The sequence below is a fragment of the Felis catus genome (assembly GCF_018350175.1).
Source record: "Felis catus isolate Fca126 chromosome A2 unlocalized genomic scaffold, F.catus_Fca126_mat1.0 chrA2_random_Un_scaffold_64, whole genome shotgun sequence".
NCBI lineage: Eukaryota > Metazoa > Chordata > Mammalia > Carnivora > Felidae > Felis > Felis catus.
Window position 1 is genome coordinate 100,491 of NW_025408501.1, and position 16,225 is coordinate 116,715.

General features: G+C 40.5%; 2 long non-coding RNA genes across 5 annotated transcripts in view; one reads left to right on the forward strand and one right to left on the reverse strand.

Annotated features, from left to right (window-relative positions):
• LOC123383572 overlaps positions 1-16,225 on the reverse strand; it is a 75,136-nt gene that overhangs the window by 48,335 nt on the left and 10,576 nt on the right. The window contains exon 2 of one of the 2 annotated variants that reach the window (XR_006593414.1): positions 8,316-8,442. This is a non-coding gene — a long non-coding RNA (uncharacterized LOC123383572). Of the gene's footprint in view, positions 1-8,315; positions 8,549-16,225 lie in introns of those variants that run through there. The other variant, XR_006593413.1, reaches the window with a different exon arrangement.
• Positions 1-16,225, forward strand: part of LOC123383575 — a 54,863-nt gene that overhangs the window by 11,564 nt on the left and 27,074 nt on the right. The window lies entirely within an intron of this gene.

A 16,225-nucleotide genomic window follows, 5' to 3' on the forward strand; every position in this document is an offset into this window, starting at 1 on the left:
CTTTGATGATTTTAAAGTTATTTCTTGCTTTGAAGGGAATAAAAGAACTTGCATCTGTTTTCTATTTATTTTAATTAAAGAAAATGTTTAACAGTTAACTTTGAAGAATGGAAGTGAGAGCCTTTAATATTCAACATCATAAAATACATTTCCTGTTTGACTATCTTTACATAAATCATGCAATAATTTTGAAATAAAAACATTTTTAAAAATAAGAAAATTTAAAAAATAAGAACCATCACTTTGTGAGACTTCGGAGCCAAAAGAGAGTCTGTTTGTTTCTTTGTTTTAACCAAACTTCAGCAGGAAATTTGAGTACCAGCAGAAACACATCAAATTCCTCAACATTTAGTGTTCTAAATTTCTTTTTTAAGATTTATTTATTTTTGAGACAGAGAGAGACAGAGCATGAATGGGGGAGGGTCAGAGAGAGAAGGAGACACAGAATCTGAAACAGGCTCCAGGCTCTGAGCTGTCAGCACGGAGCCCGACGCGGGCTCGAATTCCCGGACCGCGAGATCATGACCTGAGCTGAAGTCGACGCTTTTAACCGACTGAGCCACCCAGGAGCCCCTTAACATTTAGTGTTATGAATGCCAGTCAGTCTCCAAGTATCTCTTTCAAACCCGGTTACTCACACCTAATGATTGCCTATTACATGCTTGAGAACATGCTTAAGTTATTTGTTTTCTTTTGAATTTATTAATTATTATATTTTTCCTTAAACGTACTTTAACCAGGCTTTTTTTTTCAAATTGTAGAAGCTACATATATTCCAGAGCTAAAAAATAAGCAAACAAACTTACTGGCTTCTAAATATGAAAAAGAAAACTACCCAAATTAAAGTAATAAATACTTAAATTAATATCTACAAAAATTAATGTATTGTCAAACTTTGTTAGTTGATAAAGTGTAGCTTATATTAAATTACATTATGTTTTAAGGTAATTTCAAGTTACATTTTTTACTTGGCATGAATCATCAAGGATACATGATGAATCCTGAAGAATTATAGCCAATAAGAAACTAAATGAGTTTCTTGTAATAAATATTTTCAAAATGAATTAAAAAGCCTTTAAAAAGGGAAGAGAGTAAAAGATTATCTTTAATGTGGGATACATGTGAGTTTTAACATGCTTGATACCGTGTAGGGTGGGTATCTAAATGTAAAAATTGTGAGGGCTGACAAATATCCTTAGATGTCCCTCACCATAACAATTCAAATTAAAACAAATTGAACACATCAAGGGGCGCCTGGGTGGCACAGTCGGTTGACTGTCCAACTTTGGCTCAGGTCCCGATCTCATTCTGTCAGTTCGAGCCCCGCATTGGGCTCTGTGCTGACAGCACAGAGCCTAGAGCCTGCTTCAGATTCTGTCTCCCTCTCTCCCTGCCCCTCCCCTACTCACGCTCTGTCTCTCTCTCTCTGAAAAAGAAATAAACATTAAAAAAATTTTTTTAAAAACAAACAAAAAAACCCCAAATTAAACACATCAAAAAAACCTCTCCTCTTCAAAAGACACCATTGAGAAAAAGAGAAAACAAGGTAGACACTGGGAGAAAATATTTGCAAAGCAGACATCTGAGAAAGGACTTGCATCCAGAATATATAAAGAACTCTCAAATTCAATAAGAAAACAAAACACCTGGGGTGCCTGGCTGGCTCAGTCAGTAGAGCATCTGACTCTTGATCTTGGGATTGTGAGTTCAAGCCCCATGTTGAGTGTAGCGATCACTTACATAAATAAAACTTAAAAAACAAAACAAAACAAAACACCGACTTTTAAAAAATGCACAAAAGATTGAATCAGTTCACTGAGAAAATATACAGATGGCAAGTTAGAATGTGAAAAGATATTCAGCATCAGTCGTCTTTAGGGAAAAGCAAGTTAAAACCACAACGAGTTATTACTACATACCTATCAGAATGGATGAAATGGAAAAAGACTGGTCATACCATCTACTGATAAGAAGGTGAAGGAATTGGAACTCTCTTTCAGGGCAGGTGGGAATGTAAACTGGTACAACCACTTAAGAAAACAGTGTGACAATTTCTCAAAAAGCTGACATATACCTACCATGGGATCCAGCCATTCTACTCCTAGATATTTACCCAAGAGAGCTGAAAGCCTATATTCACATAAAGACTTATACATGAATATGCGTGGTAGCATTATTTGTAATAGTGAAAAACTGGAAATAACTCGAACACCCATTAATGGGGAATAACTCAACAAATGGAGGTTATTCAGGTAATGGAATCCAACTCAACAATATAAAGGAATGGAACATCATACACAGTACAGCATGGATGAATCTCAAAATAATTATGCTAAGTGAAAGATGCCAGACAAAACAATTTGTAGTGTAGGATTTCATTCATACAAAATTGTAGGAAACGCAAACTAATACACAGTGATAGAAACAAGATCAGTGGTTGCCTGGGGTAAGAGAGGAGTGGGATAGGGCAGGAAGGGCAGATTACAAAGGGGCATGAGAAGACTGAAGAATGATGGATGTTTTCATTAACTTGATTATGGTGATGGCTTCATGAGTATAAACATATGCCAAAACTTATCAGGCTGCCCACTTTATTTTTTTATTTTTTATTTTTTGGCTTCTCAGCTCTGAGCTGCTGCTTTATTTTACTGCCTAAGCAGTGCCAAACATGCAACAAAAAGCAAGACACTTAAGAATTCTCAGAGGATCCTCTTTCTTAATTGTATTTGAAAATATTTTGCCAGTTTCATCTTCCCCCTCATCCTTCTCTTTGCCTTTTTTTTGTTTCCTTGAGATATAACTGACATACAGCTCTGTGTAAATTTAAGGTGGACGGCATAATGACTGGACGTACACACGTTGTGGAATTATTACCAGGGTAAGTTTAGTTAGCATCTCCCTCCTCATAGAGTTACAACATGTTTTCCTCAAATCTGACACTCTGTTTTAATTTATTTTTTTCTAAAGTAAACTCCGCACTCAACCTGGAGCTCGAACTCATGACCCCCATGCTCTACTGACTGAGCCATCAGGCACTCCTCAAATTGTACCCTTTAAATATGTGCAGTTTAATTGCTGGTCAGTTCTGCCTTAATAAAGCTATTAGAAAGCCCTTAACTGTAACAATTAAACATGGCACAGGCATATAAAGAAGTAAGTAATCTCCATTCATCTGACACCATTCATGAGATCATCTCCTTGAGGTTTCCAACATGAAGTGCATGCCCTTCCATATATTCTCTTTACTTATACGAACCTGTGACTACGTTATAGGGTTTACACATTTTGCAAAATGGATGACCCATTCAAATGCTATTTTCACGGAATTTTATTATGGTTAAAAAATCTCTTATTATGCATAAAAACTTCTGGGTGTTCTGATATTAAGTCTCATTATTTTATAGCCAACATGCCTTAGATGCTTTACTAACAAAGAGGATGTAAAACTACGAACAGAAGCAGTTTCCTTTGCAGGAAATTACTAGATAGAGGAGTTGGTCTTCTTTGAGGGAGGGATAAGATCAAGTTCTTTCTATATCGAGAGCCTGTTTTCCACAAGATGTAGTTTAATTTAGAAAAGGAAAACTATTTCTTGTTTTAAACTGTAATTAAATTCTCACTCCAGGTTAAACATTGCACACACAGGGATGTTATATGTGAGCACACTCAATTGGAAACAGACCTTTCAGGATTGTTTTGGTTGTAAACTGGAAAATGGTACCAACTCTAGGGTTTTACCACAGATCAGGATGACTTTTTAAAAAAAAAAAACCCTTCAGGGGCGCCTGGGTGGCGCAGTCGGTTAAGCGTCCGACTTCAGCCAGGTCACGATCTCGCGGTCCGGGAGTTCGAGCCCCGCGTCAGGCTCTGGGCTGATGGCTCAGAGCCTGGAGCCTGTTTCCGATTCTGTGTCTCCCTCTCTCTCTGCCCCTCCCCCGTTCATGCTCTGTCTCTCTCTGTCCCCAAAATAAATAAATGTTGAAAAAAAAATTAAAAAAAAAACCCTTCAATTGAAAAAATGTTAAAATCTATGCTTACTGTGAAAAATGCAAAAAAATATACAAGGATAGGGGATAAAATTTTCTTCTCTCCTGCTCTGCCCCTCATTCCATCTGTTAGACAATCACTGTCAACAATCTGAAGGTAACTTCCCAGACTATATGGTGCCTGTGGGCACACGTGTGTTTGGGCCTGCTTTTATTTTTTGTCTGCTCATTTACTTTTTCTCTCAAGTTTTAAAAAATTCTGATAAAATAGATATGACATCAATCTGCCATTTTCATCATTTTTGAATGTACAATTCGTTGGCGTTAATTTCATTCACAATGTTGTGCAACCATCACCACTATCTACTTCCAAGACTTTTTCATCACCCCAAACAGTAATCCCGTTAATCCCATTAATCATTAATGCACCATTCCTCCCTTGTCCCAATTCCTGGTAATCTCTACTTGCTCTATGAATTTGCCTAGTCCAGATAATTCACATAAGTTGAATCGTACAGTGTTTGTCCTTTTGTGTCACTTATTGTAATGTTTTCATGGTTTTTTTTTTGCTTCCCCCCCCCTTTTTAATGTTTATTTATTTTGAGAGAAAGATAGAATGTGAGTGGGGAGAGGCAGAGAGAGGGAGAGGGAGAGAATCCCAAGCAGGCTCTGTGCTATCAGCACAGAGCCCAACATGGGGCTCGAACTCATGAACCGTGAGATCATGACCTGAACCAAAATCAAGAGTTGGACACTTAACTGACTGAGCCACTCAGGCACCCCTGTTTTCAAAATTTATGCATATTGTAGCATGTATCAGAACTTCATTCCTTTTTATGGCGGGAGAATATTCCATCGAAGACCAAATTTTGTTTATCCATTCATCTGCTGATGGACACTTAAGTTGTGTTCATTCGCTTTTGACAGACATGATCATAATATACACAATTTCAGGAGCTTTTCCCCTTTCAGTTAATACATTTCAGGGGCTACCTTGTCCTATTGGATGGAAATACCACCACTTATTTACTACTCTTCTATTAATAGACACATAAACTGCTGCCATATTTTTGCTATTAAAACAGCGCTAGAGCGAATGTACTTGTGCATACAGTGTTTTGTATTCAGACCAGTTTGTCTGGAAGACAAACTCTTTTATTTAAATTTTTTTTTTCAACGTTTATTTATTTTTTGGGACAGAGAGAGACAGAGCATGAACGGGGGAGGGGCAGAGAGAGGGAGACACAGAATCGGAAACAGGCTCCAGGCTCTGAGCCGTCAGCCCAGAGCCCGACGCGGGGCTCGAACTCCGGGACCGCGAGATCGTGACCTGGCTGAAGTCGGACGCTTAACCGACTGCGCCACCCAGGCGCCCCTGGAAGACAAACTCTTAAAAGTTCTATTATCTGGTCAATGCGAATGTGCATTTAACATTTTGACAAACACTGCCAAGTTAGCTTCCAAAAATATGGCCACTGTTGACAGTCTCATCGACAGTGATCATGAGAGCCTTTTTGTCCATGTCTTTCCCACAAGGGGTATTTAGAACTTCTGTCATTCTTGCCAGTTTGACAGATGCACCTGGTTATTTAAATAAGGTATACTATAATCAGGGCTGATATTCAGTAGCAATGCATACGTGTAGCTGCACTTAATATTAAAATACAAAATTTTCTCCGTAGTGTTGGGCAACCGATCACTGCCCTGAGCCCTACCCTCGAACCCCGCCCATCTCCACACAATCCAGCAACTGAAAGGAAACACCCTGCCCGGCACTACGGCCTATACTCATTTAAGTTGGTCCTTATTTGTGCTGTGCAGTTAATGTTTAGAATCTTTCTCCTGCCTCCATGAGTCAAATTTTTTTGTGAGACCCATTGATTATCTCCTTGCTCTAATTCTGAATCTCTAGTCCTGTAAAGCGATCATCTGTCTCAATTACAACACCTGTGCTCCTGAGATCAGGGACCCTGTCCTTCTCATTCATTTTTTCACTCCCAGAATGTTTTTCAAGTACATCAGATACAGCAGTTGCTGGACCAGGATCCCAGAATATTATTGTGAAAACATCATCCCAGCCTCACAGGACCTAGAGACCAGTAAGAAAGGTAGGAAAAATAACTGAGGAAGCAAATAAAGAAAATAATTCCCATTAAGAATGAGTGCCCTAAAGGAAACAGGCTCTAATGACAAGTTAATGAATGATTAACTTCTGCCCTCATTGCCTGTCTGTATGTCCTTTCTTATACCTACTTTATTTTCTTTTAAAAATTAAAAAAAATTTTTTTAACATTTATTTTTGAGAGACAGAGTGAGACAGAGCACGAGTGGGGGAGGGGCAGAGAGAGGGGGTTACACAGAATCCAAAGCAGGTTCCAGGCTCTGAGCTGTCAGCACAGAGCCCGATGCAGGACTCAAACTCACAAACTGTGAGATCATAACCTGAGCTGAAGTCAGACCCTTAACCCATTGAGCCACCCAGGCACCCCACTTATACCTACTTTAAATAGCCAAGCTCATCGCCTGTCAGACTGGCAAGGATGAGAAAACTTCTGAATGTCCCTTGTTTCAAGGATATGGACAAAAAGACCCTCAAAGTTAGTGTTGACGAGAATGACAACAAATGTAACAGTGATATTTTTGGAAGACAGTGTCATGGTGGGGGGGGCGGTGGTTCTTCTTAGTAGACAGGTCTGAGACAGAAAGGAAAGTGCGAAGGAGTCAGGTGCAGGGAGGGAGGGTATACAGGCTGCACTGGGTAGTGTGTGCAAAGGCTCACGGGGAGTGTGTGCAAAGGATCTGTTGTGATTGAAAGGGTCGGGAACAAGGTATGAGTGAGCCCAGAATGCAAGTGGGAGAGGCTGGAGATAAATCCGGCTAGGGCCGGATCACACCGTGCCTTACAGATTACAGCCAAGAGTCTGAGATGACCTGCTTTGTAATTTAAGATCCTACACCACTTAAGTTTATATTCTCCAATTGTTCCTGAAGCACCTAAGCGACTACGAGTTTGAAAGACACACTGAGCCCCCTGTAGCTTTCTTTTATCCTTCCTAGTGCCCGTGGGTTCCCAAGATAGCAGCGTGGACGGTGCATACGTGCCCAGGGTGAGACATATTCGCCTTCACTTCCTCTGCACCCTTTCGGCTCCTCCACCTCTCTGCTCCACAGAAAACAACAGAGATTTCCATCTCTGAAGGACACTTTACTCAAGGATAAAATCAGCCATTAATTATTGAGCACTTTCTATGTGCTCACCATTCTCCCAAGTGCTTTGTATAATATTAACTCATTTCATCCAGGTATCCTCATCTACCCAAGAAAACGGAGGCGAAGGAAGATGAGCCATTTTGACCACAGTCATAGAAGTGGTCAGTGGAAGACCAAGAATCTTGAGTCCATGTCTCTGACTGCTCAAGGATAGTCCTCTCCAGCCGGGTTGGTGCGTGGAAATTGCAATCCACCTGTTTATTTCACTCAAGGAAGCATTTCGAGAGACTGTGTACATGCTGTCCTTAACTGTTGTACATTCTGCTTGGATACAACTCATACTTTTCACATTATACATCAATCTCCCTCAAATCAAATATGGACTGTGTCAAATATGGATTTCTGAGATCACCTAATGTAGTCCTGAGACATCATAGGCTAGCACTGCCCATGAGCCTGGCAGTTTGGTTTCCAGTTTCGGCTGCCACTGAAATATTTCAATTTCCCTCTTATTTTATTGTAAAAAGCCATGGAAAATAGGGGAAAGACCCAAAGGACTAACACTAAAGGTACAGAGCACACCTGTACTACAAGAAAGCTAAGGATGAAAATCACTGCATGTATAAAAATAATCAACTATTAGCTTGCTCAATTGTCCTCTGGACTTAAGCCGGTCAGTGTTCAACTGAGAACAAAAAGATAATAACTTTACAACTGTGTGTATAAAATATTGGAAATATATTGTAGGAAATGGGTCAACGGCACAGCACAGTTAGTTAGTACATTGGCTATTTTGGCTTTTGTTTGTTTTGCTTTCTGAAAAGAGAACCCCTTTGTAAAAGGTAAGTCTATTTTTCAACTTTTGGGCAGCTAGCTTTTATTTGAGAGTAAGGAATTAACTGTATTTACTAATTTTCTTCCTCATTTCTAGAACACAGATATTTTGATGGTAGATCATATTATGTATCCTATCCTATCCTATCCTATCCTATCCTATCCTATCCTATCCTATCCTATCCTATCCCCACTTGGTAAGTCTCTGTACACTCACACACATACGTGTAGAAACCCACTTTCCTGTTCAGCATCAGAGTTCAGCATTTACAGGTGTCCACTTACCTTTACTAGTAGGTATTCTTCTGACTTCCTCTTGCTTTCACTGTAATAATCTTTGGATTTTGTTTGCCATGCATAGTTGTCATCTTTTTCTTTCACACATTCTTTCTTCCGGATTTCTCACCAAAGCCTGTAACCCAGAAAAGAGACGCTCCTTAATTTCTGTAGGCACGCAGGAAAGAACTAGAGTTCTCAAATCAGTGACACTTCTAATTTATTTCCAGTTTTCCCTTGGCTGGCTACAGTTTAATCACCGTTTTAGAAATTTACCTAACGAGATTTAAAATGGAGCTATCTCGACATACAAATGAAATTGAGGCTGTTCTCAACAACTAAGTGATTCGGCCTCTTACATAATGCATTTCATTGAATAGACAGTGTTACCGTCTCTGTAGAAGGAGATTCCGCAGGGCTGAAAGTTATCTACAGTCGTTGTAAATTCAGGGTGACAAAAGTGGGAGAAATCAATAAAGCATCACCGCAGAATCCATGTTACAGAATTACTGGAACCAGGATAGCACTCCCAAATCTCGTGTTTTTTTTTTTTTTAATTTTTTTTTCAACGTTTTATTTTATTTTTGAGACAGAGAGAGACAGAGCACGAACGGGGGAGGGGCAGAGAGAGAGGGAGACACAGAATCGGAAACAGGCTCCAGGCTCTGAGCCATCAGCCCAGAGCCCGTCGCGGGGCTTGAACTCCCGGACCGTGAGATCGTGACCTGGCTGAAGTCGGACGCTTCACCGACTGCGCCACCCAGGCGCCCCTAATCTCGTTTTTAACAGATGTCAGTTGTGGAGAGAATGAAGCACATGTCATGAATACTGATGAAATTTAGTGTGTGTCTTGCGCCCTAAGATGCTCATTTATATGTATTTGTCATTTTCTCTATAAAAGAAAAGGAAACAGCTATCCCTCGGAAGCTCTCCTTAAGTCAGGAAGTGCGCTTCTTGTCAGCTGTGGGCCAAACTGTTTCACACCCAGGAGTGTGTAAAAAGTGGACAAGAAGGCGGAAGCAGCAGGTGTGGCATTCACTGTTTTGCCGTGTGAGTGGATAAAACTCGACTTGTCCAACCATCCCGCACTGCACCTCCCCATTCCACCTGAGCCTCAGCTCTCCCTGGACATGGACACAGGCGTGAAGTGGAAGATGGCGGCCGGAAGCAGAAAGAACTCAGGACAATTTGTTCATCAGCACCTTTGCTCCTGTCTCCTTACTGATGCCATATGATACACCCATCTTTTCTAACAGGAGCGAGATATTCCAGGGGCTCCACCACAATGAGAGCTGAGAGTTTCTTTTCTTTTTTTTTTTTAATGTTTATTTATTATATTGAGACAAAGAGCATGAGTGGGGAAGGAGCGGAGAGAGGGAGACAGAGAATCTCTGCGCTGTCAGCAGAGAGCCTGATGCAGGGCTCGAATTCACAAACCATAAGCTCATGACCTGAGCCAGAACCAAGCATTGGATGCTTAATGGACTGAGCCACCCAGGTACCCCAGCTGGGAGTTTCTTGTGGGCAATATTTGCAGTATCCTTTTAGGACAAAAATAAATTTTAGGAAACAAACTAATTTACTTATCTTTGAATCTTAAAGCCAGTAAGACCCTAATTTTATGTGAGGTGTGTTAAATTCAATATTAAAATGCTAACAAAAAAATTAAATTTAAATAGTGGGATCTAATGTTCATAGAGTGTAGCCATGGGACTGCAGTAATGGTTTGGGTAGGATGAAATCAGAATGAAGACCTCTCACATCCAGCCATCTCCTTAGACCCGTGGCTTCCAGGGAAAATACTGGGTATAGAATATACGAGAGGGATAGTGTAGTCCCAGCCCCCACTTTACAGTAAGATAACTGAGGCTTCGAGAGAGGGAAGGGGACCTGCAGGAGAACCACATGGAGAACTGGCACCGTCGTGACTCCGTACGTTTTCTGCTTTATCAAAACGTCTCTCTACAAATTCCATGTGTCCACCAGGTTACATAAGTTCCTAGACTGGGGGTTAGACCTTATAAATAGTGATATAACAAGCAGCCTGGATCACAGGGCAGAAGAGAGAGAAAGGCAATCATTTATTGAGTGCCCACCACAAGCCATTTAGTGCGCAGGGCATAGCACTTACATTGCAGCTAATGCTTTCGGGGAACTGTGAAAATCATATAGGAATCATTATCTTATGAAGATGAGGAAACTGAGTCACGGCAAGAGGATACTTTGTTTGAGGTGACACACAGCTAGTAAGTTTTGTTGTTTTTGTTTTTTTATTTTAATTCCCGTACAGTTAATATAGAGTGTTGTAATAGTTTCAGGTGTATGATATAGTGATTCAACACTTCTATACATCACCTGGTGCTCATCACAAGTGCACTCCTTAACCTCCATCACCTATTTCACCCATCCCCCCCCTCCCCCCACCTACCTCCCTTCTGGTAAACATTGGTTTGTTCTCTTTTCTTTTTCTTTTTTTTTTTTTTAATTTTTTTCAACGTTTTTATTTATTTTTGGGACAGAGACAGACAGAGCATGAATGGGGGAGGGGCAGAGAGAGAGGGAGACACAGAATCGGAAACAGGCTCCAGGCTCCGAGCCATCAGCCCAGAGCCTGACGCGGGGCTCGAACTCACGGACCGCGAGATGGTGACCTGGCTGAAGTCGGACGCTTAACCGACTGCGCCACCCAGGCGCCCCGGTTTGTTCTCTTTTATTAAGAGTCTGCTTCCGGCGCCTGGGTGGCTCAGTCAGTTGAGCATCCAACTTCAGCTCAGGTCATGCTCTTACGGTTCATTGAGTTCAGCCCCGCATCGGGCTCTGTGCTGACAGCTTAGAGCCTGGAGCCTGCTTCCAATTATGTGTCTCCGTCTCTTTCTGCCCCCTCCCTGCTCACACTGTCTCTCTCTGCCTCTCCAAAAATAAAGAAAACTAATTAAAAAAAAAAAAGAGCCTGCTTCTTAATTTGTCTCTCTTTTTTCCTTTGCTCATTTGTTTTGCTTCTTAAATTCCACATATGAGTGAAATCCTATGGTATTTGTCTTTCTCTCTGACTGATTTCTTTCTTTCTTTCTTTCTTTCTTTCTTTCTTTCTTTCTTTCTTTCTTAGCAGCAGGTAAAAGTTTATTAGAGTAAGATTAGAAAGGAAGAATAACAGGAAATCTCTCTTTACAGAGAGGGGACATTCGAAAGTGAATGACTTATTTCACTTAGCATTGTAATTTCTAGCTCCATCCATGTCACTGCAAATGGCAATATTTCATTCCTTTTTATAACTGGATAGTATTCCATTTTATATACACACATACACACACCATGTCTTTATCCATTCATCTATTGATGGACACTTGGAATGCAAACCGGTGCTGCCATTCTGGAAAAACAGTGTGGAGTTTCATTAAAAAGTTAACAATAGAACTACCCTATGAGCCAGCAGTTGCACTACTGGGTATTTACCCCAAAATACAAAAACACTAATTCCAAGGGATACATGCACCCTTATGTTTATAGCAACCTCATCTACAATAGCTAGTAAGTTCTTTGATCCCATGGCCCGATATACTCTGACTTCCGACCTGTAATGAGCAGCAACTGTACAACCCAGGAAATATGCATCTATTTGAAAACTCCAGATCCCAAGAATAGAAACGGAATGGATAGTGTTTTAAAGAAGACTAAAGAAGAGAACAGAGGAAAAATAAGTTAAAAGCACTATGGGAGTATATTCAACCATTCAACTCTTAATGTGTAGGAGGGAAATGTCTTAAGATCTTTGGATATACCAAATATGCAAATGCAATTAGAACATATCATGTAACTTCACCCATAAAATTCAGTGAAGGATACTTGTCATATTAAGAACCTACAGGTGAGCAAATAAGTTCAAGGTCTCAGTGAGTTAGGATGCCTGAGATATGATCACCTCTTTGCTTAGGCTGTCATAACAAATGCCATATACTGAGTGGTTTGAACAGCCTTCACAGTTCTAGAGGCTGGAAGTCCAAGATCAAGGTGGCAACAAAGTTTGGTTTCTCCTGAGGTGCATGTATCTTTTTGAATTAGTATTTTTATTTTCTTTGGGTATACACCTACCAGTGGAATTACCGGATCATATGGTAATTCTATTTTTAATATTTTGAGGGACGTCCATACTGTTTTCCACAGTGGTTCTACCAGTTCGCCTTCCCATCAACAGTGCACGAAGGTTCCTTTTTCTCCACATTCTTGCCAACACTTGTTGTTTCTCATGTTGTTGATTTTAGCCATTCTTACAGGTGTATGGTGATATCTCACTGTGGTTTTGCTTTGTATTTTTCTGATGACTAGTGACGTTGAGCATCTTTTCACAAGTTCGTTGGCCATCTGTATATCATCTTTGGAAAAATGTTTATTCATGTCTTCTGCCCATTTTTAAATTGGATCATTTGTTTTTTGTGTGTTGGGTTGTAGAAATTCTTGGTATAATTTAGATATTAATTCCTTATTGGAGACATCACTTGCAAATATCTCCCCCCATTCAGCAGGTTGTCTTTTCGTTTTGTTGCTGGTTTCCTTCCCTGTGCAAAAGCTTTTTATCTTGGGGTAGTCCCAACAGTTCAACTTGCTTTTATTTCCCTTACCAAAGGAAACATCTAGAAAAATGTTTCTATGGCTGATGTCAAAGAGATTGCTGCCTATGTTTTCTTCTAGGAATTTTATGGTTTCAGGGGTCACATTTAGGCTTTGGTCCATTTTATTGTTATGTGTGGTTTAAGACAGTGGTCCAGTTTCATTCTTTTGCATGTAGCTGTCCACTTTTCCCAATGCCATTTGTTGAAAAGAAATGGATTATCCAATCCATTCCCATTGGATATTATTGCCTCCTCTGTCATAGATTAATTGGCCATATAATCATGGGTTTATTTCTGGGCTTTCTATTCTGTTCCATTGATCCACGTGTCTATTTTTGTGCCAGTACCATACTGTTTTGATTGTAACAGCTTTGTAGTGTATCTTGACATACGGGATTGTGACACCTCCAGTTTTGTTCTTCTTTTCGAAGATTGCTGTAAAGGTCTCATTTTCGCTTAATTACCTCTTCGAAGGCTTTCTCTCCAAATATAGTGACATTCTGAAGTATCGGGGGGTCAGAGCCTCAACATATGAATCTTAGGACACAATCTAGCCCATACTGCCCACTCAGTAACTATTTCTGTTGCCACAGCAGTGCAAAGCCAGGTACTAGAAAAACAACAAACCTGCTACATGCCATCAACATTCAGCGTCACCCATAAAGATTCGAAGCCCTCTACTATTTGAATTCAGGCCCCTAAGGGTCTATTACAGGTTTTAAATTTTAAAAAATAAAGGTGGGAAAGGTCATGATTCAACAACCTTTGGTCACAACGGTCTAAACCAGGGGTCAGAAAAGTATCGCCTGCAAATTAAATCCAGCCTGCTGACTGTTTCTGCAGGTAAAGTTTTTTGGCACACAGTCACATCCAGTCATTTAAAGACTGCCTCTGGTCGCTCCGGAGCTACAATCACACGGCTGAATAGCTGTGCCAGAGACCCAAGACCAAAAGTATTTACTCTCTGGCCTTTGACAGAGATAGTTTGCCAACTCCTGCTTTAATCTATGGTAGTCAGGTTTTTGTTTTTTTATTTTTATTGTAGGACTTTTCAGGGTCTGGAAAATATATGCTTCAAACTTCAAGGGGAGGATATACAGTAAAACTGCATCTTGCATTGGAAGTAATTTCTAAAGTCAGTTCAAACTGAAAACTGTGAATGATCAGAACGAACACTGGGAATCCCGTAGGGAAAGTGCCACACCATACAGTCTACCATCGCATGTCATCATCAACATGGCCAGGTTTTCCTTCAAAGTTGCCAACAGATAAAATTGCTTTTGAGCACCACATGGAAGAGTTGGCTTTCTTTACGGGCCCCTGTATAAAAACATGCCTACGAATCGCCCTCGGCATGGTAAGATGCTTGAAGACACTGAGAACTGCCAGGAGGGTCAGGATACCAACTCACACTAACGTCTTCAATTTGCCAAAGTTAAATATGCACTCGCTATGACTTTGCAGGAGGTGCTTGTTGTCGCTGTCGTTTGCACTGTTTCCCAATTTAACCTCTCCCATCTCATGCCCCCAAGCCCCCAGTGCCAGAAGCTTATAATAGGACCTGTGTTTCATGGCATGCATTTAAAGAAATGCAAAAACACTAAAAATCATGGGTATTAGGGACCAATCAACTGAACAGAAGACATGTATGAGGCTTTCTTAACACTAATTATAAAAGAAGTGTAGGACAAAGCCGCAATAAGACACCACTTAATACCCATTAGGTGGGATATTTTTTTTTTAAGTGAAAAATAACAAATGTTGGTGAAAATGAGGAAAAGTTAGAACGCATTGCAGATGGGGATGTAAAATGGTGCAGTCTTTGTAGAAAATGATTTGAAAGCTCCTTAAAAAATTAAACATAAAATTACCATAAGATACAAGAATTCTACTTCTGGGTACATACCCCAAAGAATTGAAAGCAGACGGTTGTGCACCTGTTCATAGCTGCATTATATGTTATTCTGTTCACAGTAGCCCAAAGGCAGGAATAATCCAAGTGTCCACTGACAAGATAAATGGATAAACAAAACGTGGTATACACATACAATGGAGCAGTATCCATTTTTAAACAGAATGGAATCCTGATACATGCCACACTGTGGATGAATTTTAAAAACACTATGGTAACTGGAATGAACCAGATGCAATAGGACAAATATTGTATGATCTCACTTGCATGCGGTGCCTCGAGTAGTCAAATTCATACAGATGGAGAGTAGAACAGAGGTTATCAGAGCATAGGGGACTGAGGAATGGAAGTGATTGTTTAATGGGCACAGAGTTTCAATTTGGAGTGATGAAAAAGGTTCTGGAGACCGATGGCAATGAAGGTTTTACAACACTGTGAATTTACTTAATGCTGCTGAACTGCACATTTAAAAATAGTCGGAAGGGTAAACTTTTTTTTTTAAGCTTGAGAGAGGAAAGAGCACAAACAAGGGAAGGGCAGAGAGACAGAGACAGAGAGAGAATCCCAAGCAGGCTCCACACTGTCAGTGCAGAGCCCGTAACAGGGCTCCATCCCACAAACCGTGAGATCATGACTTGAGCCAAAACCAAGCGTCGGACACTTAACCACCTGAGCCACCCAGGTGACCCTAGAATGGTAAAATTTACATTATGTATATTTTACCACAATAAAAAATGCTCCAGAAAAAAAAAATAAAAAAGAAATGTAGGAGCGTAATTGCAGGGATGGGGATAGAGAGAGAGGGCTTAAATTGTTTATACAGAATGTCTCATTCTGCTAAAAAAAAAAAAAAAAAAAAAGGCAGCCAACAAATCTTTGGCCTGCTTAGGTGACAACATCATAGCTTGGAAGACAGAGGAAGCAATAAAGGGAAGTGTTATTCCAGAAAGACCTTTAGGTGATAGAGAAATGAAGCAGAAAAGTGGTCACGTGCCGTTGGAGTTCAAAGTAGCATTGGCAGGGATGCTGGGGTCCTCACTTGGCTCCTCCCGGGCCCGAATCTTCTTCCAGCACAGCCTCACTGCCCCCTTGTCCCCATGCTCACTCCCATGCTCACCCTTCCATTCGCCCCATCCACTGTCCACTCAGCAGCCTGAGTGCTGGCGAAAATACAGCATTACGCAAAGGATGATGTGACAAACTCCTGTCCGCGTCACTGTGCCGTCACTCAAAATGAACTAATGTTGTTCTTCGCATTCATTAACTCTTTTGAGAAATAGAACCACATGGAACTTAAACCCCTCCAGTTCACACATGGATATGTCTGTGTGTGTGTGTGTGTGTGTGTGTGTGTGTGTCCAAAACAACATATCCTACAGTAGTGTAGGTTTTACAGTTTT